This window comes from Symphalangus syndactylus, chromosome 1 (genome assembly GCF_028878055.3).
Source record: "Symphalangus syndactylus isolate Jambi chromosome 1, NHGRI_mSymSyn1-v2.1_pri, whole genome shotgun sequence".
NCBI classification, from domain to species: domain Eukaryota; kingdom Metazoa; phylum Chordata; class Mammalia; order Primates; family Hylobatidae; genus Symphalangus; species Symphalangus syndactylus.
In genome coordinates this window covers 121,591,514-121,616,052 of record NC_072423.2, presented here as the reverse complement: position 1 = coordinate 121,616,052, position 24,539 = coordinate 121,591,514, and the positions used below count along the sequence as shown (strand labels likewise).

The window sequence follows — 24,539 nt, the reverse complement described above, 5'->3', positions numbered from 1 at the left end:
TTCAGTGGTCTATGCTAACACAGCTCCAAAATTTATATTCAGGAAGGACTGCTCTACTAAGTGGTATGTCAACCAAACCAAATTGTAAGATAAGGACATGCAATCCTTTAAATTTTACTACCTTAAAGCCAGAGCTACCTTCTTGGTCTACAGGACAGACAGCACTATTACGAGTTGATAGACAAGAAGCAGGCCTTGAAGTTCCACTACTGATTGTCAACAAGACTAGAAGGACTCAAATGCATCCAACCCCGCAATTCCAGGTCCATAAGTCATTCTATAAGCATTTTGATCAGCCAGTGCCTGAGCTTCCCCCATTAACCAAAAACTTATTTGCTCAACTAGCTGAAAACATAACTGGCAGCTTAAGAATTTCCTCATGCTATGTATGTAAAAAAACTAATATGGGGAACCAGTGGCCATGGGAGGGAAAGGAATTAATGCCTTGAGATAACTTCACTTCGCCTAACCCTGCCAGTGAACCAACAGCCTCAGCCACTGTTTGGTTGTTAAAAACCTCCATAATTAAAAAGTACTGTATCGCCCGATGCAGAAAGGCTTTCACAGAGGCAGTAAGAGAAACAACCTGTCTAGGGCAACAGTGTTACGATAAGACTAAAAACAAAACTCTGTAGAGAAATGCCCAGAACTACTCCTACTTACCAGATCCAAACGCTTTCTCTCGATTCTCTACTCTGAGCCATCAGCTAGAGGCTCCAAATGCTTGGAAAGCACCCTCTGGCCTATATTGAATCTGTAGAGCATGGGCATATCAGCAACTGCTGGCCAAATGGGCAGGGGCATGTGTGTTAGGAACAATCAAGCCATCCTTCTTTCTAATTCCTCCAAAGCAAGGGGAACTCTTAAGATATCCAGTTTATGATAAAAATTTTAAAAAACTAGAAGAAGCATAATTACAAAAATAGACACAAATGTCAAAAAGATGTGGACATAGGAGACTGAAAAGATAATGAATGGCCTCTGGAAAGAATCATTAAATATTATAGGCCAGCTACCTGGGCGCAAGACAGGTCATGGAGATATTGCACCCCAATCTATATGCTCAACCGCATCATAAAGTTGCAGGTAGTCCTTGAAATTATAACCAATGGAACATCAAGGGCACTAGATTTATTGGCAATACAAGCAACACAAACAGAAATGCTATATATCAAAATAGATTAGTTTTAGATGACCTTTTAGCCTCAAAAAGAAGAGTATGTGGAAAATTTAATTTAACCTACTGTTGCCTAGAGATCAATGATAATGGCCGAGCTATCATGGAAATCACAGCTAGAATGCGCGAGTTGGCCCATGTTCCAGTTCAGACTTAGTTCGGGTGGTCCCCAGATTCCTTGTTAGGAAAATGGTTCTCAACCTTTAAAAGATTCAAAACCCTCATTGGTAGGTTCTTGCTTATTCTTGGCATCTGCCTCATCCTCTCTTGCCTTTTACCTCTGTTTATTAAGAGTATTCAGTCAACTATAAAGGCAATAGTAACCCAACACACTACAGCGTAGATGATGGCATTAACCAAATATCAGCCGCTGCCTGAAAAAGAAAAAGCTCAGTTCCACGCAGAGGTGGCAAAATGTAGTGCTTTGTATTAACACTTTTGTTATAAAAAGTACCAAAGAGGGGAATGGAACAGGAACTAAAGGAAATTAAAGAAATTGTAAGCAGAAACTCAGTTGTATGTAAGAAAACCCAATTCCCCCAGAGAAAAAGAAAGAACTAGAGTCCTCTAACAAATTTACAAGAAAAAAACAAACAACCCCATCAAAAAGTGGGTGAAGGATATGAACAGATACTTCTCAAAAGAAGACATTTATGCAGCCAAAAGACACATGAAAAAATGCTCATCATCACTGGGCATCAGAGAAATGCAAATCAAAACCACAATGAGATACCATCTCACACCAGTTAGAATGGCAATCATTAAAAAGTCAGGAAACAACAGGTGCTGGAGAGGATGTGGAGAAATAGGAACACTTTTACACTGTTGGTGGGACTGTAAACTAGTTCAACCATTGTGGAAGTCAGTGTGGCGATTCTAGATCAGGGATCTAGAACTAGAAATACCATTTGACCCAGCAATCCCATTACTGGGTATATACCCAAACGATTATAAATCATGCTGCTATAAAGACACATGCACACGTATGTTTACTGCAGCACTATTCACAATAGCAAAGACTTGGAACCAACCCAAATGTCCAACAATGGTAGACTGGATTAAGAAAATGTGGGACATATACACCACATTTACTATGCAGCCATAAAAAATGATGAGTTCATGTCCTTTGTAGGGACATGGATGAAGCTGGAAACCATCATTCTCAGCAAACTATCACAAAGACAAAAAACCAAACACCACATGTTCTCACTCATAGGTGGGAACTGAACAATGAGAACACATGGACACAGGAAGGGGAACATCACACACTGGGGCCTGTTGTGGGGTGGGGGGAAGGGGGAGGGATAGCATTTGGAGATATACCTAATGTTAAACGATGAGTTACTGGGTGCAGCACACCAACATGGCACATGTATACATATGTAACTAACCTGCACGTTGTGCACATGTACCCTAAAACTTAACTGCCTGTTTTTCTGTGGCTAGTGAGCCTTATCTCTCTCCTCTTTTCCCAGGCGTTGTGAAGACCCTGTTTCCCTAGCTGTGCAGCTGCAAGGTCACTAGACAGGTAAACTCAAGTCACAAAAGATGTTTTTCCTTGAAAAGTAAGAAATGATAGAATGCATGTCTCAATTAATTGAAAAACTGTCTCTGTTTCTCGCTTCTGTAATATGCTTCCCCCTGCACAGATCTCCCCCAACCCCATGAAGTGCTTAAAAGGTAACTTAACTCTTTGTTCAGGGCTCAGTCCTTTGGATGTTAATCCGACTGGGCCAGTGCACCTAAATAATAAATATCCTCCTGGCTGGGAGCAGTGGCTCACGCCTGTAATCCCTCATGAGGCTGAGGAGGGTGGGTCACAAGGTCAGGAGATCAAGACCATCCTGGCTAACATGGTGAAACCCCTTCTCTACTAAAAACACAAAAATTAGCTGGGCGTGGTTGCAGGTGCCTGTAGTCCCAGCTACTCGGGAGCCTGAGGCAGGAGAATGGCGTGAACCTGGGAGGCAGAGCTTGCAACGAGCTGAGATCGTGCCACTACACTCCAGCCTGGGCGACAGAGACTCCGTCTCAAAAATAAAATAAAATAAAATAAATAAATAAATAAACAAATAAATAAATAAATATCCTCCTGAACCCCATCGGTCTCTCTGATTCCTTATCAATCTGGCTACAGTAGGATCTCCATCTGATACCAACAAAATTAGAGTAAGGTGTCAGAAGTGTGGGGAGAAAAGGGAGCTGACAGAATTTAGAACCCCTAAAAATCTTAATTCAGTCCTGGATCCTCTCTTATATTCCCTCAAGATCACATCAGATGCCAGTGTGTGGGAGTTGTTGTCTCACTGGCTCCAGAATATGCAGACCTCTTGTCTTCACTAGTTCCTTCTCCCCCTCCACAGAGGGCATTCTCATTGTAGATAGGAAAAATCATTCCTACTGTCCATTTCTCTAAGATTCTTCCTGTGTAAGTTTGGAGTTGTATAAAACAAAACTCAGAAAGATTTGTAGGGTCTTTCTATTTTTCTGCTCTGCAACATTCTCATGACACAGCATAGAAAAATAAAGGGTGAATTTCACTGTGTGTAAATTATAACTTAATTTTAAAATGCAACCCTTCTTACAGATCGCTTGAGGTCAGGAGTTCAAGGCCAGCCTGGCCAACATGGTGAAACCCTGTCTTTACCAAAAAATACAAAAATTAGCCAGGTGTGGTGGCACATGCCTGTAGTCCCAGCTACTGGGGAGGCTGAGGCAGGACAATCGCTTAAACCCAGGAGTCAGAGGTTGCAGTGAGCCAAGATCGCACCACTGCACTCCAGCCTGGGTGACGGAGTGAGACCCTGTTTCAAAAAAATAAAACAAAAATAAATAGAAACAAAAAATAATAAAATGCAATCCTCCTCGAGAAACAAAAATAAACATAAAAACTCTTCAACACAGAATATAAAACCCTACAGAGCCAGCCCTGTACACCATTCCTCCTCACATTATCCCACTCCTCTCATTACTTGCATCACTTGTGACATTTCAGCCACTCTGGCTTTTCTTTAACTCTGAGAGATCTCCATTATTTATTCAAATAGTTTTTCCTTTCCATTTCTCCATGTCTCTCTCTCTTCCCTTGAACTTTAGTTATCTAGGTGTTAGCACTTTTACTCTCTCAACCTAAATAATAAACAGGCTCTCTAAAAGAAGATATTTATTCAGGAATAGAGCATTGCAATAGAAATACATGTGACATAGTAAACTATGGGCATGTGCATATTCAGGGAGGTAAAGAAAGACAAAGGTTTTTAAAGGAAACATGAGGAGGATTATATAATTGTTTTGAGATAATTATCCTTGGCTACAATAATCAATAACAAGGTGATGCTAGTTTGAGGTTAAACAGGTAGTTGCTGGGCAGATATACTCAAAGACGTATTTTTTTGTGTAAAGATGTGATGGCCTTGGTGCAAGTTTGTGGTTTCTGCAGAATCTTTTGTGATAGTTCTTTTTATCAGACATTCATGCATGAGAGCCCTCCCTTCAAAGACTTCCCTGGCTCTATTTGTCAGGGTTTTCTTTTTTTCTAACACAAGTGACTGCATTTTGATTCTGACAACTTTCACATTTCCCTCTTTTGATCAAGATCTTTCTTCAAAACCATCATTGATCAATCATCCTGTAGTTAGGTTTTGATTGCCCCTTGATTCTGGAATGGACCTGTCTTGGTTTGGACTGGTCTAGTGCGGTGAGCAAAGATTGCACCACTGCACTCCAACCTGGGTGACAGAGTGAGACTCTGTCTCAAAAAAGTAAAATAAAAAAAAAAAAATAGCAAACTAAATTCAACAATACACTAAAAAGATCATTCACCAGGATCAAATATTTATTCCAGGGATGCAAGAATGTTTCAATGTATATAAATAAATAAATGTGATACACCAAATTTACAGAACCAAGAACAAAAACCATATGATCATTTCAATAGATGCTGAAAAAGCATTTGCTAGAATTCAACATCCCTTTATGATAAAAACCCTCAACAAACTGGGTATAGAAGGAACATACCTGAAACTAAAGAAGACCATATATGACAAGCCCACAGCCAACACTGAACTGAACATGAAAAAATTGAAAGCCTTTCCTCTAAAATCTGCAAAAGGACAAGGATGCCCACTTTCACCACTTTTATTCAACATAATACTTGAAGTCCTGGCCAGAGCAATCAGGAAAGAGAGATAAATAAAAGGCATCAAAATTGGAAAGGAAGATGTCAAATTAGCCTTGTACTCAGAGGGCATGATCTTATATTTAGAAAAACATAAAGACTCCAAAACTTGTCAGAACTAATACATGAATTCAGTAAAGTTGCAAGATACAAAATCATAATATGCATATGAGGTGGGGTGCTGAAGTTCCCTACAATTACTGTATTGCAGCCTATCTGTCCCTTTACATCTATTAATATTTGCTTTATATACATACGTGCTCCAGTTTTGAGTGCATAGATATTTATAATTGTTATATTCTCTTGCTGAATTTACCTCACTATCACTATAGCATTTATATATGGCAACAGCAAACAATCTGAAAAAAAAATCAAGAAAGCAATCCCATTTATAATAGCTATAAAGAATAAAATATACTTATAAATCAATTTAACCAAAAAAGTGAAAGAAAATTTTTTGCTCAGGATTGCTTTGGTGATTTGGCATCTTTTGTGGTTCCATACAAATTTTAGCATTGTTTTTTCTATTTCTGTGAAGAATATCACTGGTAATTTGATAGGGATAGCATTGAATGTGTGAATTTCCTTCTATATAAAATAATTATAAAATGCTGATGAAAGAAATTGAAGAAGACAGAAAAAATAAAATGATATTCCATGCTCATGAATTGGAGGAAGAATTATTATTGTTAAAATGACAATACTACCCCAAATGATTTACAGATTCAATACTACCCATATCAAAATACCAGTGATTTTCTTCACAGAAATAGAAAAAACAATGCTAAAATTTGTATGGAACTACAGGAGATGCCAAATAGCCAAAGCAATCCTGAGCAAAAAGAAGAAAGCTGGAGGCATCACACTATCTGACTTTAAAATACACTACAACACTATATCAGCAAGGTACTGGCATAAAAACAGACGCATAGGCCAATGGAAAAGAATGGGGAACCCAGATATAAATCCACACACTTACAGCCAACTCATTTTTGACAAATGCACCAAGAACATACAATGGGAAAAGGACAGTCTCTTCAATAAATGGTGCTGGGAAAACTGAATGTGCAGAAGAATGAAACTAGATACCTGTCTCTCACCATATACTGAAATCAACTCCAGATGGATTAAAGACTTAAATGTAAGGCCTGAAATTATAAACCCACTAGAGAGAAACATAAGAGAAACACTTGAGGACATTTGTGTAGGCAGAGATTTTATAGCTAAGACCTCAAAAGCACCGCCAACAAAAACAAAAACAGATAAATGGAACTATATTAAACTAAAAAGTTTCTGCACAGCAAAGGAAACAACCAACAAACTGAAGGGACAACCCACAGAATGGGAGAAAATATATGTGAACTATCCCTCAGACAAGGAATTAATAACCAGAATATATAACGAGCTCAAACAACTTAATAGGAAAAAAGCAAATAATTACATTTTAAAATGGGCAATAATCCTAGCACTTTGGGATTCTGAAGCAGAGGGATCATGCGTGCCCAGGATTTCAAGGTTATGGTGAACTATGATCATGCCACTGCTCTCAAGCCTGGGCAACAGAATAAGACCCCATCTCTCAAAAAAAGGGGAGGAAGGTGAAAGATCTGAATGGACATTTCTCAAAAGAAGACATACAAATGGCCAAGAGGTATATTTTAAAAAATGCTGAGCATCACTAATCATGAGAGATATGCAAATCAAAACTACAATGAGGCTGGGCCCAGTGGCTCATGCCTGTAATCCCAGCAGTTTAGGAGGCTGAGGCAGGCAGATCACTTGAGGTTATGAGTTCAAGACCAGCCTGGCCAACATGGCGAAAGCCGGTCTCTACTAAAAATACAAAATTACCCAGGCGTGGTGGCATGCAGCTGTAATCCCAGCTACTAGGGAGGCTGAGGCTGGAGAATCGCTTGAATCCAGGAGGCAGAAGTTGCAGTGAGTTGAGATCACACAACTGTTCTCCAGCCTCAGCAGCAGAGCAAGACTCTGTCTAAAAAAAACAAAACAAAACAAAACAAAAAACAAAAAAAAACCTACAGTGAGATACCATCTCACCACAGTTAAAATGGCTTCTATCAAAAAGAAAGGAGCTTTTTCACACTGGGTTTGCCACCAGAACACAGGTGTCGTGAAAACTACCCCTAAAAGCAAAAATGGGAAAGGAAAAGACTCATATCAACATTGATGTCATTGGTCACGTAGACTTGGGCAAGTCCACCACTACTGGCCATCTCATCTACAAATGCGGTGGCATCGACAAAAGAACCATTGAAAAATTTGAGAAGGAGGCTGCTGAGATGGAAAAGGGCTCCTTCACGTATGCCTGGGTCTTGGATAAGCTGAAAGCTGAGTGTGAACGTGGTATCACCATTGATATCTCCTTGTGGAAATTTGATACCAGCAAATACTACGTGACTATCATTGATGCCCCAGGACACAAAGACTTCATCAAAAACATGATTACAGGGATGTCTCAGGCTGATTGTGCTGTCCTGATTGTTGCTGCTGGTGTTGGTGAATTTGAAGCTGGTATCTCCAAGAATGGGCAGACCCAAGAGCATGCCCTCCTGTCTTACACACTGGGTGTGAAACAACTAATTGTTGGTGTTAACAAAATGGATTCCACTGAGCCACCCTACAGCCAGAAGAGACATGAGGAGATCGTTAAGGAAGTCAGCACTTACATTAAGAAAATTGGCTACAACCCTGACACAGTAGCATTTGTGCCAATTTCTGGTTGGAATGGTGACAACATACTGGAGCCAAGAGATAACATGCCTTAGTTCAAGAGATGGAAAGTCACCTATAAGGATGGCAATGCCAGTGGAACCATGCTGCTTGAGGCTCTGGACTGTATCCTACCACCAACTCATCCAACTGACAAGCCTTTGTGCCTGCCTCTCCAGGATGTCCACAAAATTGGTGGCATTGGTACTGTTTCTGTTGGCCGAGTGGAGACTGGTGTTCTCAAACCTGGTATGGTGGTCACCTTTGCTCCAGCCAACATTACAACGAAATAAAATCTGTCAAAATGCACCATGAAGCTTTGAGTGAAGCTCTTCCTGGGGACAATGTGGGCTTCAATGTCAAGAATGTGTCTGTCAAGGATGTTCATCGTGACAATTGACAGCAAAAATGACCCACCAATGGAGGCAGCTAGCTTCACTGCTCATGTGATTATCCCAAACCATCCAGGCCAAATCAGCGCTGGCTATGCCACTGTACTGGATTCCTACATGGCCCACATTGCATGCAAGATTGCTGAGCCGAAGGAAAAGATTGATTGCCGTTCTGGTAAAAAGCCAGAAGATGCCCCTAAATTCTTGAAGTCTGGTGATGCTGCCATCATTGATATGGTTCCTGGCAAGCCCATGTGTGTTGAGAGCTTCTCAGACTAAACACCTCTGGGTCGCTTTGCTGTTTGTGATATGAGACAGACAGTTGCGGTGGGTGTCATCAAAGCAGTGGACAAGAAGGCTGCTGGAGCTGTCACCAAGTTGCCCAGAAAGGTCAGAAGGCTAAATGAATATTATCCCTAATACCTGCCACCCGGTCTTAATCAGTGGTGGAAGAATGGTCTCAGAACTGTTTGTTTCAATTGGCCATTTAAGTTTAGTAGTAAAAGACTGGTTAATGATAACAATGCATCATAAAACCTTCGGACGGAAAGGAGAATGTTTTGTGGACCACTTTGGTTTTCTTTTTTGAGTGTGGTGGTTTTAAGTTACTAGTTTTTAAAATCAGTACTTTTTAATGGAAACAACTTGACCAAAAATCTGTTACAGAATTTTGAGACCCATTAAAAAGGTATAATGAGAAAAAAAAAAAAGAAAGGGAATAACAGATATTGGCATGGATGTGGAGAAAGAGGAACCCTCATACAGCGCTGATGGGAAGATAAATTAGTACAGCCATTACGGAAAACAGTGTGGAGTTTCCTCAAAAAACTAAAAAATAGGCCAGGCATGGTGGCTCATGCCTGTAATCTCAGCACTTTGGGAGGCCGAGGCGGGTGGATCACCTGAGGTCAGGAGTTCGAGACCAGCCTGGCCAACATGGTGACACCGTGTCTCTACAAAAAATACAAAAAATTAGCTGGGCATGGTGGCAGGTGCCTGTAATCCCAGCTACTCGGGAGGCTGAGGCATGAGAATCACTTGAACCCAGGAGGTGGAGGTTGAAGTGAGCCGAGATGGCACCACTGCACTCCAGCCTGGGTGACAGAGCAAGACTCTGTCTCAAAAAAAACAAAAAAACAAAAAAACTAAAACTAAAAAATAGAACTACCATATGATCCAGCAATTTCACTATTGGGTATATAGCCAAAAGAAAGGAAATCAATATATCAAAGAGGGATCTGGATTCCCATGTTTATTGCAGCACCCTTCACAATAGCCAAAATATGGAATTGATCTAAGTGCTCCTCAGTGGATGACTCAATAAAGAAAACAGGTATATATATATATATGCAATCAATCATTATTCAGCTATCTAAATAATGACATCTTGTCATTTGCATCAACATCTTAAGTAAAATAAGCCAAGCACAGAAAGACAAATATCACATGTTCTCACTCATATGTGGGAGCTATAAAAGTGGATTTTATGGAGATAGAAAGTTGACTGGTGGTTACCAGAGGTAGGAAAGGTATGGGTACACAGGGAATGAAGATAGGTTAATTAATGGATACAAATATACAGTTAGATAGAAGATACGGTAGTCAATAGATCAGCAGGGTGACTATAGTTACATTAATCAATTGAACATTTCAAAATATCTGGAAAACAATAATTTGAATGTTCCTAGTGTAAAGAAAAGATAAATATTTAAGATGATAGATATCCAAGGATTCCCACAGGTAGTTAGAAAGAGACCACAGACATTGAAGGAAGCTCACTCAGTATCTGCTCCTCACCCTGTCTCTCTGGCAAAGTCGTAAGCGAGGTGCTGAGCAGAATGAGCTACTTTGTGGTTTCCACTGTGAGCAGCCCTGTCCCTTATTCAGTGGCTTGTCCTGCAGCGGTGATGGCGGAATAGAAGCAGCTGTGGTCCACAGCACTCACAGAGAGTAAGGAAAATCGCAAGTGGATTTAGCACCTTCAACTGAAATATCTGGGTTCTCACAATGGGACTGACTAGAAAATTAACTTGACTCAAGGAGAATGAAGAAAAGCAGGTTGGGGCAATGACCCACCCGGGAGTAGCACAAAGCCAAAGGAACCCCCACCCCCAGCCAAAGGAAGTGGTGAGTGATTGTGCAACCCTGCCCAGGAAACCATGCTTCTCCCACGGATCTTTGCAGCCCACAGATCAGGAGATCCCCTCATGAGCCCACACCTCTAGGGCCTTGGGTCCTATACACAGAGCTGTGTGGAGTCTTGGCAGAGCAGCCACTCAGGTACTCACAGACACCCAAAACTTTTACATACTCTAGCCCCGAAATCCCTGGTGAGGCAGCAGATCTGTTCATACATTCCCCTAGGAAGGGGGCTGAATCCAGGGAGCCAAGAAGTGTCATTCTGCAGGCCCCACTTCCACAGCACCTCACAAGTTAAGACACACTGGCTTGGAATTCCAGCCAGCCAGGGGCTGAGCCCGCCTGAGATAGGAAGGAGTTCCCGGGGGAGGGGTGGGCACTATTTTCATAGTGCGGTCAACTATTCCAGCCTGCCAGCTCTGGAGAGTGCAGCTGGTCAGGACAAGGAGGGAACCCCCTAATGCAGCACATTTGCCTTGCCAGATTGTGCCCAGACTGCCTCTTTAAGCAGACCCCGATCAAGTCCTCCTCACTGGGTGGGGCCTTCCTGTGGGAAGTCTTCAGTTACTCCAGCCAGTCTTATAAAGACCTGATCTCTCCCTGGGAGGGAACTTGGTGGGGACAGGGTAGGGGGCAGGGATGGCTTCCATATCTGCACTTCAGTCGACTCAGCTGTTCAAGCCTGCCAGCTCTGGAGAGTCTAGGCATCTGGACAAAGAATACCCTTGTCAACACAGCAAACCTGCTCTACCAAAAAGCAGCTGAACTGCTTCTGTAAGTGTGTCCTGAATTCTATTCCTCCTACTAGGTGAGACCTCCCAAAAGGGGTCTCCAAACACCTCCTACAAGAGTATTCAGGCCAGGAAAAGTTCAGTAACCCCCTGGGACAGAGCTTCCAGAGGAAAGAGCAGGCTGGCATCTTTGCTGTTTCACAGACTTCACTGATGATACTTCCAGGTACAGCAAAAACTGAGGCAACTAGGGTCTGGAGTGGACCCCCAGAAAACCACAGTAGCCCTACGGTTGCTAAGTGAGTGCTCTGTTAAGAGAAGAACAAACAAATGGAAAACTATGACAACAACATCAACCAAAAAGACCCCACAAAAAGCCCATTCAAAGGTCAGCAACCTCAAAGATTGCAGGCAGATAAGCCCGCAAAGCTGACACTGAATCAACAAAACAATTCTGAAAACTCAAAAAGGTGGAGTGCCACTTCTCCAAATGACTGCAATAACTCTCCAGCAAGGGGACAGAACTGGGCAGAGGCTGACATGGCTGAATTGACAGAAGTAGGCTTCAGAAGATGGATATTAATGAACTTTGCTGAGCTAAAGGAGCATGTTGTAACTCAATGCAAAGAAGTTAAGAATCATAATAAAACAATACAGGAGCTACTAACTAGAATAGCCAGTTTAGAGAGGAACATAACCAACCTTATGGAGCTGAAAAACACAACATGAGAACTTCACAATGCAATCACAAGTATTAATAGCAGAATAGACCAAGCAGAGAAAAGAATCTCAGAGGTTGAACACTATCTTTCTGAAATAAGACAGATAAAAAGAAGAAAAAATAATAACAAAGGATTAACAAACTCTCTGAGAAATATGGGATTATGTAAAAAGACTGAACTTAGCACTGATTGGGGTACCTGAAAGAGACAGGGAGAACAGAACCAAGTTGGAAAACATACTTCAGGAAATCATACAGGAAAACTTCCCCAACCTAGCAAGACAGGCCAACATTCAAATACAGGAAACCCAGAGAACCCCAGTAAGATACTCCATGAGAAGATCAACCCCAAGACACATAATCATCAAATTCTTCAAGGTCAAAATGAAGGAAAAAATGTTAAGGGCAGCTAGAGAGAAAGGTCATGTCACCTAAAAACGGAAGCCCATCAGAGTAAAAGTGGGCCTCTCCGTGGAAACCCTATAAGCCAGAAGAGATTGGGGGCCAATATTTAACATTCTTAAAGAAAAGAATTACCAACCCAGAATTTAATATCTGGCCATACTAAGCTTCATAAGCGAAGGAGAAATGAGATCCTTTTCAGAAAAGCAAATGCTGAGGGAATTTGTCACCACCAGGCCTGCCTTGCAAGAGCTCCTGAAGGAAGCACTAAATATGAAAAGGAAAAACTGTTACCAGCCACTACAAAAACACACTGAAGTACACAGACTAGTGACATTATGAAGCAACTACATAAACAAGTCTGTAAAATAACCAGCTGACATCATGATGACAGGATCAAATTCACACATAACAATATTAACCTTAAATGTAAATGGGCTAAATAAATGCCCCAATTAAAAGACACCAAGTGGCAAGCTGGCTAAAGAGGAGACCCATTGGTATGCTGTCTTCAAGGGACCCATCTCACATGCAAAGGCACAAATAGGCTCAAAAGAAAGGGATGGAGGAAAATTTACCAAGCAAATGGAAAACAGAAAAAAGCAGGGGTTGCAATCTTAGTTTCTGACAAAACAGACATTAAACCAAAGATCAAAAAAGACAAAGAAGGGCATCACACAATGGTAAAGGGTTTGATTCAACAAGAAGAGATAACTATCCTAAATATATATGCACCCAATACAGGAGCATCCAGATTCAATTCACAAAGCAAGTTCATAAAGTCCTACAGAGAGATCTGGACTCCCACACAATAATAATGGGAAATTTTAACACCTCACTGTCAATATTAGGCAGATCATCGAGACAGAAAATTAATAAAGATATTCAGGACCTGAACTCAGCTCTAGATCAAGTGGACCTGATAAAACAGAACTCTCCACCCCAAAACAACAGAATATACATTCTTCTCATTGCCACATGGCACTTACTCTAAAATTTATCACATAATCAGAAGTAAAACATTCAGCAAATGCAAAATAACTGAAATCATAACAGTCTCTCAGACCACAGCGAAATCAAATTAGAATTCAAGATTAAGAAATTCACTCAAAACCACACAACAACATTGAACAACCTGCTCCTGAATGTCTCCTGGGTAAATAATAAAATTAAGGCAGAAATCAAGAAGTTCTTTGAAACTAATGAGAACCAAGAGACAGTGTACCAGAATCTCAAGGATGCAGCTAAAGCAGTTTATAGCACTAAATGCCCACATCAAAAAACTAGAAAGATCTCTAATTAACAACCTAACATCAGGCTGGGCGCGGTGGCTCACGCTTGTAATCCCAGCACTTTGGGAGGCCAAGGTGGGCGGATCACGAGGCCAGGAGATTGAGACTACGGTGAAACCCCATCTCTACTAAAAATACAAAAAAATTAGCCAGGCGTGGTGGCGGGCGCCTGTAGTCCCAGCTACTCAGAGAGGCTGAGGCAGGAGAATGGCGTGAACCCGGGAGGCGGAGCTTGCAGTGAGCCGAGATTGCGCCACTGCACTCCAGCCTGGGCGACAGAGCAAGACTCGGTCTCAAATAAAAAAAAAAACAAAAACCTAACATCACAACTAAAAGAACTAGAGAACCAAGAGCAAACAAACCCTACAGCTAGCAGAAGACAAGAAATAATCAAGATCAGAGTTGAACTGAAGGAGATAGAGACACAAAAAACTCTTCAAAAAAATCAGTGAATCCAGGAGGTGGTTTTTTGAAAAAATTAATCAAATAGATAGACTGTTACCTAGACTAATAAAGAAGAAAAGAGAAAATAATCAAATAAACACAATCAGAAACGATAAGGGGGATATTACCACTGACCCCACAGAAATATAAACAAACACTGTAGAATACTATAAACACCTCTATGCACATAAACTAGAAAATCTAGAAGAAACTGATACACACCCTCCCAAGACTGAACCAGGAAGAAATTGAATCCCTGAATAGACCAATAATGAGTTCTGAAATTGAGGCAATAATAAACAGTCTACCAACCAAAAAAAGCCCAGGACCAGATGGATTCACAGCTTAATTCTACCAGAGGTACAAAGAAGAGCTGGTACCATTTCTGCTGAAACTATTTTAAACAATTAAAAAGGAGGGACTCCTTCCTAACTCATTTTATGAGGCTAGTGTCATCCTGATATCAAAACCTGGCAGATAAACCACAAAAAAAGAAACCTTCAGGCCAATATCCCTGATGAACATTGATGCAAAAATCCTCAACAAAATACTGGCAAACCAAATCCAGACATTTATACAGTCAACAAACATATGAAAAAAAAAAAAAAAAGCTCAACATCACTGATCATTAAATGCAAATCAAAACCACATTGAGATACCATCTTACAACAGTCAGAATAGCAATTATTAAAAAGTCAAAAACAACAGATGCTGGTGAGGTTGTGGAGAAATAGAAACGCTTTTGCACTGTCAGTGGGAGTGTAAATTAGTTCAACCATTGTAGAAGACAGTGTGGCAACTCCTCAAAGTTCTAGAGGCAGAAGTACCATTTGACCCAGCAATCCCATTACTGGGTACATACCCAAAGGAATGTAAATAATTCTATTATAAAGATACATGCATGCATATATTCACTCCAGCACTATTCCCAATGGCAAAGACATGGAATCAACCCAAATGCCCATCAATGATAGACTAAGGAAAATTTAGTACATACACACCATGGAATACTATGCAGCCATAAAAAGGAACAAGATCATGTCTTTTGCAGGAATATGGATGGAGCTGGAAGCTGTTCTCCTCAGCAAATTAACACAGGAACAGAAAACCAAACACCACATGTCCTCACTCATAAGTGGGAGCTGAATGATGAGAAGACAAGGACACACGCGGGGAACAACACCTACTGGGGCCTGTTGGGGGTGGGAGGTGGTGGAGGGAGAAGATCAGGAAGAATAGCTAATGGATGCTGGGCTTAATACCTAGGTGATGAGATTATCTGTGCAGCAAACCACCATGGCACACGTTTACCTATGTAACAAACCTGCACATCCTGCACATGTACCCCTGAACTTAAAATAAAGTTGAAGGAAAAAAAAAAAGATGATAGATATCCCATCAACCTTGATTCGATTCTGTGAATGTATCGAATTATCACACATACTCCAAAAACATGTACATCTATTATGTATCAATAAAAGAAATACTGAGTTGAAATGATGAGAGTAGGAGGAATACATGGAAAGAAAGAAAGGAACACTCACATTTTTAGACACCTACTGTGAGCTAGGCACCTACTCAGCATTTTCTCACTTATTCTTGAAAGAATCTTTCCAGATTATTATTGTTAACCCAGGAGGCTGTCAAATTAGAAATGAATCTGTGCCTCAAAAGTTAAAGAAACCAGTAACTAATAGAAATAATTGAGTTTGCAGGATGGCAGCTAAGAAAGAAATAATTTGTTTTAACACTAAAACTCTCTCTGCTTATGAGATAAAGTAACTGATTAACATCAGTTGGAATCAATACGGCCAGTGCATGTCTGGGCAGAACCAGCTTGCTGACATCACCAGCCTGAATTTACACGAAATGATTCATACTAACTCCCCTCGAATTTGCACATGTGATCCATGAGGTATCATGAAGAGACAACTGCACATGCCCAGAGACTTTCCAGACCTCCACTTTTCTTCCACCAATCACCTAATCTCAAAATCCACCCCCTGAACCTTTTCTAATAAAGATACTGCTTTGAAGCCAGCACAGAGAGACAGATTTGAGCTTCACACTCCCGTCACCTTGTGAGTTAACTTCCAATAAGAAGTCTTTCTTCTCTCAAAACCTGGTATCATAGTATTGGCTTCTAGTGCATTGGGCAGCAAGCTCCCTTTAGCTTGATAACAGAGTCTCAGAGTAGAATGTCTTTAAAATCGTCTCTACCCTGCCTCCTGCATCAGCCAGCTAGTCCATGCTTACACATGCCCTGTGCTTTCTCAGCTTTGCTGACCCACTGCCTGGCCTACAGCAGGCCATGCCCTGGAAGACTCAATTCTGAGTGCAGCCAGCCCTGTGAGAGGAGCCACCACACTGGGCACAGCAGGATTGGATCAGCTCTATGGTTGGGGTGAGATTTGAGGAGAGGTCTCCTCCACCTTCTGCCAGACTGCTGCGAGTCAGGACTATTCTCTATCTGACCCTAGCAAAGACTATTTGGAATAGACAACACTTGTGAAGTGGAACATATTGCTGGATCTTGAATCATTCCAAGCTTTCCTTAGGGGACACTGCAAGAGATATATTGGAAGACCTGTCCTGGACCCTGCTCCTTTACTTACAAGCCAGCCTGAACTAACCTCTTTGAGGTTAGTCACTGGTAAGATAGGGATGATGAAGATGGTGATGAGGTGCCATATCTCCTGCCTATTCTATAGAATGGCCTGATATCCAATCTGTAACCTGCAAAACCTTTGTACACATACAAATTTATTAATAAAATAAACAGCATGTAGCCTTCTACTGGTAGTATAACTTTGGGCAACTTATTTAAACTTTTCTGGGCTTCAGTTTCCTTATATGTAAAATTGGGATAGTAATAATGTATTCCTCTGATCTATGTGTTCAGGGTTTTGAAATGGTATTCTAACATCACCTACTATTCACTGGCTAGCAGTACCACTACTTGCCTACAGTAGAATAGAAAGAATTGGAGCTCATTCCTGTGTGTATATATACATGGTATCATATGAATATGTCTGTCAAAGAAAGGCTAAAGCACTGGTCCAGATTAAAGGAAACTAAAAAGACATGACATCTCACTGAAATATTAATATATAATTCTAAATTGGACTCTGGATAGGGGAGAAAATGCTATGAAGGACAGTTTGCGGACAATTGGTGAAATTCAAATTTGGACTGTATATGAGATCTTATAAGTATTAAAAGAAATAAAGCAGAAACATTTATAATAGTACCTGGGGTGTAGAAAGCACAATAATTAGTCATTACCTATAGGATGTAAGCCCTGTTTTGTTCACTACCATATCCCCAGAACCTAGAGCACATAATATGTGCTTAATTAATATTTTTTGAATGAATGAAGAAACTGGGCTCCTACAACAAGACAGAGCTAAGAACTAGGGTGAGGTTCCCAGGGCCAACTGTCCTTACATGCAGGGACTGATTGTTATTGTTGGTTCCTGGTCATTGTTGGTTACCTTAGTGACCCTTGGCATGCAAAACATTCTAAGATTGATCCAATTATTCCAGGTACCTGGTTAACACAACCAAAATTCCTGGCAGCTCTACACATCAAATGCATTTGTAATTTACTAACTTATGATTGCTTAGTGTTTTGCCTGGCAAGGGAAGGGGGGGTGGATTTTGCTGCTGTCCTCTGCCTCCCAGGAGACAAAGACAGGCTCTGCTTGGCTGAGGAAGAACCTCAGGCCAATGCTTATCTAATAGGAGCGAAGCTAGCCTTTGTGAAGAGGTTCAGTTGGCAGATCTCAGCTGGACATCGTGCTACAGAGAGGTCTCAGATGTCTGGTGGGGTGCCGACATGCAGCACCCCTTCTCCAAGCTCTGGCTGGCCAGCACCTGCCACCCAGATCAGCTGGTCCAGCTCATCACTGTGTGTGTCCTCATCGCCAGATGCTGGGCAGCCGAGGCTGGTCATAGAGCCCCAGAATGAGACAGCTAACACCTTAGATAGTATTTGATCTGCCGCTCTCCTTTGACAGATGAGGAAACTAAGGCCTGGAAATACAAGTTGGCCTGCCCAAGGCCACAGCAGATACTGGCAAATTCATGAAGACTTAGGGCCAGGGCTCCTGATTCTTAGAAGGTGCTCATTACACTTGGCTCTGTTAGCCTATTTTGAGGGGTGAGGATCTCAAAGTGAGGCCACCAAGGGCTAGGAGACAGTACCTAGAGGTCCCTTCACTCTTACTGACTCTGTAGCCATCCTCTAGTTTCTCTTGAACATTTCTGATATGGGAAAGTTGAATTGCCAAACCCTAGTGTGGGCAGAACTGGGGAAAGAAAATCTGAGCAGTAGCACCTAGAGGGAAAGCAGCAGTTACATTTTAATAAGATACTTTCTAGGCCGGGCACAGTGGCTCACGCCTGTAATCCCAACACTTTGGGAGGCTGAGGCAGGCAGATGACCTGAGGTCAGGAGTTGAAGACCAGCCTGGCTAACACGGTGAAACCCCATTGCTACAAAAATACAAAAATTAGCCAGGCATGATGGCAGGCTCCTGTAATCCCAGCTACTCAGGAGGCTGAGGCTAGAGAATTGCTTGAACCTGGGAGGCGGAGGTTGCAGTGAGCCGAGATCACGCCACTGCACTCCAGCCTGGGGAACAAGAGCGAGACTCCATCTCAAAAAAAAAAAAAAAAAAAAAAAAAAAGGCAGAATTAAAGGTGAATTGTGTGCAATTTAAGCGCTAAGAAGTAGCATCAACTGGATGTCATCCCTTTCATATTTTCATGAGTAACCTCATCCCAAAAAAGATTTCAGTCCAGGCTTCGTTAATACAATCATTGCTAAAAAAAAATTCTTCGGGCTCAAACTGGAGAAGGAGAGATTTTTTTCTGTTGAATTCAGATGAAATTAGCATCTTGGAATGCTTGCTCTGGCAGGTACTGAGCCAGGTCCATTCACATTATCACTACCTCATGCAGTTTGCACAGCAATTTGCAGGGAGGGTGGTGTTATTCTCATTTTTACACATTTGAACATTGATGCTCAGAGCAGTTAAGTGACAAGCAGCAGTAAGTGTGGCATATTAATGGGAAAAAGTTTCAGAGATTGAATTCAAATGCCACTACCATCCACTAGCTCACAAAAGAAGAGCTTCCTGCAGAGTGGCAGTAACAACCGTTGATCATTCCTTCACACCTGACCCCTCGCCTTTAAGAGCTTGTCAGTTTATAAGTAATTTAAGAAGCTTTGTTTCTCTCCATCTGTTTAGGTAGAGAAGAGCATATAAAGGGAATTGTGAGTAAGCCAGATTAATGCACCAGAAAAAGTAGAAACTGTACCAAGAACAGGAAGGACTGATTGGCACCAGTGAATTCAAACAATAACCAGGTAGAAGATAAAAGAAGGTGTTGTCATATGATGGATTATCCAAAATTCCCAGTGGGGAGGGCTAGCTATCTGGACTCAATCATCTCAATCAGGGAGTCTCTGGTTGACCCACCTTTTTTTTTTTTTTTTTTTTGAGATGGAGTCTCACTCTGTCAGCCAGGCTGGAGTGCAGTGGTGCGACCTCGGCTCACTGCAACCTCTGCCTCCTGGGTTCACGCCATTCTGCTGCCTCAGCCTTCCGAGTAGCTGGGACTACAGGCAACCGCCACCACGCCTGGCTAATTTTTTGTATTTTTAGTAGTGATGGGGTTTCACTGTGTTAGCCAGGATGGTGGTTGAGCCTTCTGATTGTAATAGGACAGTAAGGAGATAAAATAAACTACATAGTCAAACAAGGTGAACCGTCTTAGAAACAGAACCTGAAGGAACTGGGGAGCAGGAGAGGGAGGCACAGAGGAGCTGGAAGCTGAAAGGAAACAGGCAGGGGAAAGAATGTGTCTTTGAATTGTATATCAGCAAGGCTCCCCAGTGTCAGTGAGACTTGACCACTTCGTAACTTCTCATGTACAGAAATCCTTCTAACATGCAAATCTGACCCTTTCATTCTCCTGCTTAAACTCTTCAGCATAAAGCCTACATTCTCCTACATGGTTGATGGAGGGCCCCAGGCTCTCCCTCTGGCCTCCTCCCTTCCATTCCTTCCCTCCTACTAGACGTTTCCACATTTACAGTTCTAGGAATCTGACATGCTCTCTCTTACCTCTGGGCATTTGTGCATGCTCTGCGAGATGAAAACAGACTCATCTATTAGGTAAATGCTTGAATGAATGAGTCAAATTGGAAGGTACTGGGAACAGTCCACCACCCCTTTTGGACTTTTCAGGTCTCAAGCAGTAGCCACCTCCAGTCTGATACAAAGGATTACTCCCTCCCCAATGCCAGCTGGAGCCCTGTCATGGTGAGGCTATATAATGAGTTCATGGAGAAGACTGGATGGGTCATGGACAAGACTTCCAGGTTGTCGGTGCTCTGTGCAATTCCTTAAAGAAGCAGACCTTGCTAAGATTACTAAAGCTGTCCCTGGTATGTTGAAACACCCTACATCAGTAGTGTTTAACTGGGCTTGCAGGGGTGCTCTAAATAATACAGAACTGTTGGCAAAACTTTGTTTATGCATATGCATTTTCCTCAATGCAATCTGTGCCCCAGCCTATCACCTATATCTCCTCTGTGGCTTGCATTAGCCTGAAAGTCAGGACCAAGGGAGTCTGGAGATCATGATCCCTGATTCATATGATATTAGCCCAGAAAAGAAACTTGGAGCCACTTAGTTCAAGGCCCTCATCTTACACGTGAGAAAGCTGAGGCCTAGAGAGGTGATACTGAGTTCTTGTCAGATATTGGACTAGCATCAGAAACTCCTTTTAGTTCAGTGTTCTCTCCACCTCTATCCGAAGCCACTCCTGGCATCTCCTTATACTTCCCACCACAGCTGGTCTCCTGTATAGACCAGACAGATGAAGCATACGTGAGGAATTGGAAAGGGGCAGTGTCTGGGACTAAGGGCCAGTGCCTTCACCCTGGTACACCCAAGGCCAGTAGCTCAGTGACAATGCCAGTGGGACTATCAGGTAATTTACAACCTGAGGCCAGGACCCACAACCTGTTGGGGACAGGACACATGTTCCCTCTAGTGGCCAGTTTGAGCTGAGCTTCTGACTGGGTGAAAGAGAATGGATGGGAAAGAATAGCAGATGATGGAGTCCCACGTGTTAAGAGACAAAGGGGCCAGCGGGAAGAGTTCTAATTTACATACCTAATCTGTCATTAGAAATCTTGCTTTGAGATTTGTGGTAAAAATGCAGATGTTTGGTAAGTATTTGGAATAAAAAAAAATAGACACAGGGTCTTGCTCTGTCACCCAGGCTGGAGTGCAGTGGTGTAGTCATAGTTTGCTGCAGTCTTGAACTCCTGGGCTCAAGAGACTGTCCTGTCTGCACCTTCCAAGTAGCTGGGACACAGGCTCATTCCACCACACCTGGCTACTGTTTTGATTTTTGTAGAGACAAGGTCTTGTTATGTTGCCCAGGCTGGTCTTGAACTCTTGGGCTCAAGAGATCCTCGTGCCTCGTCCTCCCAAAATGCTGGGATTACAAGCTGGAGCCACTGAATCTACCCTAAGTATTTAACTTTATATATGGGAGGCTTCACTCTTGACCTCTAATTAAGGCCCATAAACTGGCCGGGCACAGTGGCTCACATCTGTAATCCCAGCAATTTGGGAGGCTGAGGCAGGTGATCACCTGAGGTCAGGAGTTTGAGACCAGCCTGGCCAACATGGTGAAACTCTGTCTCTACTAAAAATACAAAAATTAGCTGGGCGTGGTGGCGTGCGCCTGTAATCCCAGCTACTCAGGAGGCTGAGGCAGGAGAATTGCTTGAGCCTGGGAGGCAGCGGTTGCAGTGAGCTGAGATTACACCATTGCACTCCAGCCTGGGCAACAGCACAAGACTTATCTCAAAATGAACAAACAAGAAAGTTGAGGTGAATACACAGCTAGCAGGTGACAAAGCCAGGATCAAATACAGAATCAATGCCTGATTCCAAAGTCCACTTTCTTTTTACAGCATTACTCTGCCTCAGTGGTCTCTCAAGGACACACAGAAAAGAGCAGGAGATAGCCTCTACCCTTTAAGGAGGGGAAACAAGGTGTATCTGTCAGGGAAATATGTGTCCTGATTTTCTTTCATCCAGATTATGAAAGATAATCTCCTTTACTTAAAGTCAACTGATTATAGAGGTTAACCACATCCACAAAATACCTTCACAGCAACACCTGGATTAGTGTTTAATTGAAAACTGGGTATTATAGCCTAGCCAAGTTGACACATAAAACTGACTGTTACACAAGATGCTTGCTTATAAATAAAGTCATTCTGTCAAAGATAAAGAAAACCTGGCCGGGCGCAGTGGCTCATGCCTGTAATCCCAGCACTTTGGGAGGCCGAAGTGGGCGGATCACCTGAGGTCAGGAGTTTGAGACCAGCCTGACCAACATTTTGCTAATTTTGCTAAATGCAAAATTAGCCAGGCATGGTGGCGCATGCCTATAATCCCAGCTACTCAGGAGGCTGAGGCAGGAGAATTGCATGAACCTGGGAGGCGGAGGTTGTGGTGAGCTGGGATCGCAGCATTGCACTCCAGGCTGGACAACGAGAGTGAAACTCCGTCTCAAAATAAATAAATAAATAAAACCTTCCACGCATGGATAGAGCTATAAGCAAACCACAAGTGGGTCCTGCTCACCCCTGTGGGAAATCCAGATCAATCAGGACCTAGAAGATTTGTGACCAGAAAATATGTGCTTATGTTTATAAACTTTTAGCCAAAATGTTGCCCGTTTCCTCATTATGAAGAAAGCAGGAAAACAAGATGAGTTTGATTTTTTCCAGAAGATGGGGAACTGCTTTGTCAAAATGTTGACGGAGTGACTTGTGGCTTCCATATGACAAAACACAAAACACCACACCACCTGGGCACGCACCATGGCTCCTCTCCCTTCCACTTCCCCTAACAACTTGGTCTTTGGAGTAGAATGTGAAGATCCCACTCCTGCAGGAACACAGTCCACCCCACAGAGCCATCTGCCCCTCCCTTGGATACCAGCTTGTAAGCCGCTCTAACTTATTGTTCTCTCGTAGCCCGGTCACCCTTGGCTCAGGGGTGAGGTTACAGGCAACAGTCACTGGCACAGAAGGAAGAAAGGTGTTTCCTTCTTGTGAAGCCCAAAGCAGTGACAGGACCATCCTCTTTGTGGAAGCTTCTGGGTAAAGCCATTAGAATTCCCTTTTTTCTGCAGTATTCACCCATCCCTGTGATCAGGCAGAGAGTGGCTTCCCCCACCGGTGAAGCCAGTGCCCTTGGAGACTCTTAAGGCTTCTCTTTCAGGTTATGTGTGTTTAGGATGGGAGAAGGTGTTCAGATGGAGAGGAGCCTCCATTAGTTATAGGATGAAGACCATCATAAGATGCCCATTAGACTGAGAGGCCAGTCTAATGGAGAGAGACTGATGAAGACAGGCGGTAAGGGAGGTTGTGGCAGAGAGAATGCATGGTATCTCCCCTCTCAATCCCCTATTGGTTTCCAAAAGGCAAAGACTGGCCTCATTGTTTTGGCATCAGTAGAAGAGAAAATTTAGATATTTCCAGAAGCAGCTCTGACTCCAGGCAGGTAGAAAGATCTTGCTTAGCTGGTCTGCTGGAAACATGGGGGTGGGGGCAGTGATTTACCTGTGTGCGCTTCACCATTCCAGCCATCTTCTTACAAATGAAGTGACACAGATGCAAGGTGCTGCAAGGCCCACCTCCTCCTGCTCTGATAGGCAGACAGGAAACCAAAGCCCCTATTTGAGCAGCCTCTGTCTCTCACATTCACCTCCAGCTTCTCATGTGGATCTTCACCTTTTCCTTCTTGGATGGTGGAAACTCCTCCAGATGTCAAGACTTGCTGTGAATAAAGTTTTAAGAGGAGGTCATGTATCCAAACTGATACATGTGTATTTCTTCCTGGGTAGAGGGTGTCTACAATCCTTGGGATGGGAAAGCATCATGTAACCTGATCATACAATCCAGAAAACAAGGGCCACTTTGGATCTTTGAGGGACCAGTGTGTAATTGGGGGAAGTTAGGTCATAAGAGCCAAATCACCTTCCCTTAACTGCAGATAAATCCATTAAGGCTTGCCTTATGCTAATGACCTTGTTATGAATTAAAGTCACAATGTTTTCTAAAAAAATTCACTCCGCCAACCTTGCCATTAAGTACTGCTCCAAACCCCCCCACTCATCTGCCAATGGGTGATGCTCTTTTCCCATGATCATTATATATCTCTGTATCCCCACAAACATCCAGGGGAGGAGATGTGGGAAAAGAAGGGCCTGTGGGCTTTAGAGTTATGAGT

The 24,539-nt window shown here is 42.5% G+C and overlaps 1 pseudogene; it reads left to right on the top strand.

Annotated features, from left to right (window-relative positions):
• Positions 1–7,453: 7,453 nt before the first annotated feature.
• LOC129484361 (putative elongation factor 1-alpha-like 3) lies at positions 7,454–9,049 on the top strand (annotated as a pseudogene).
• Positions 9,050–24,539: the final 15,490 nt, after the last annotated feature.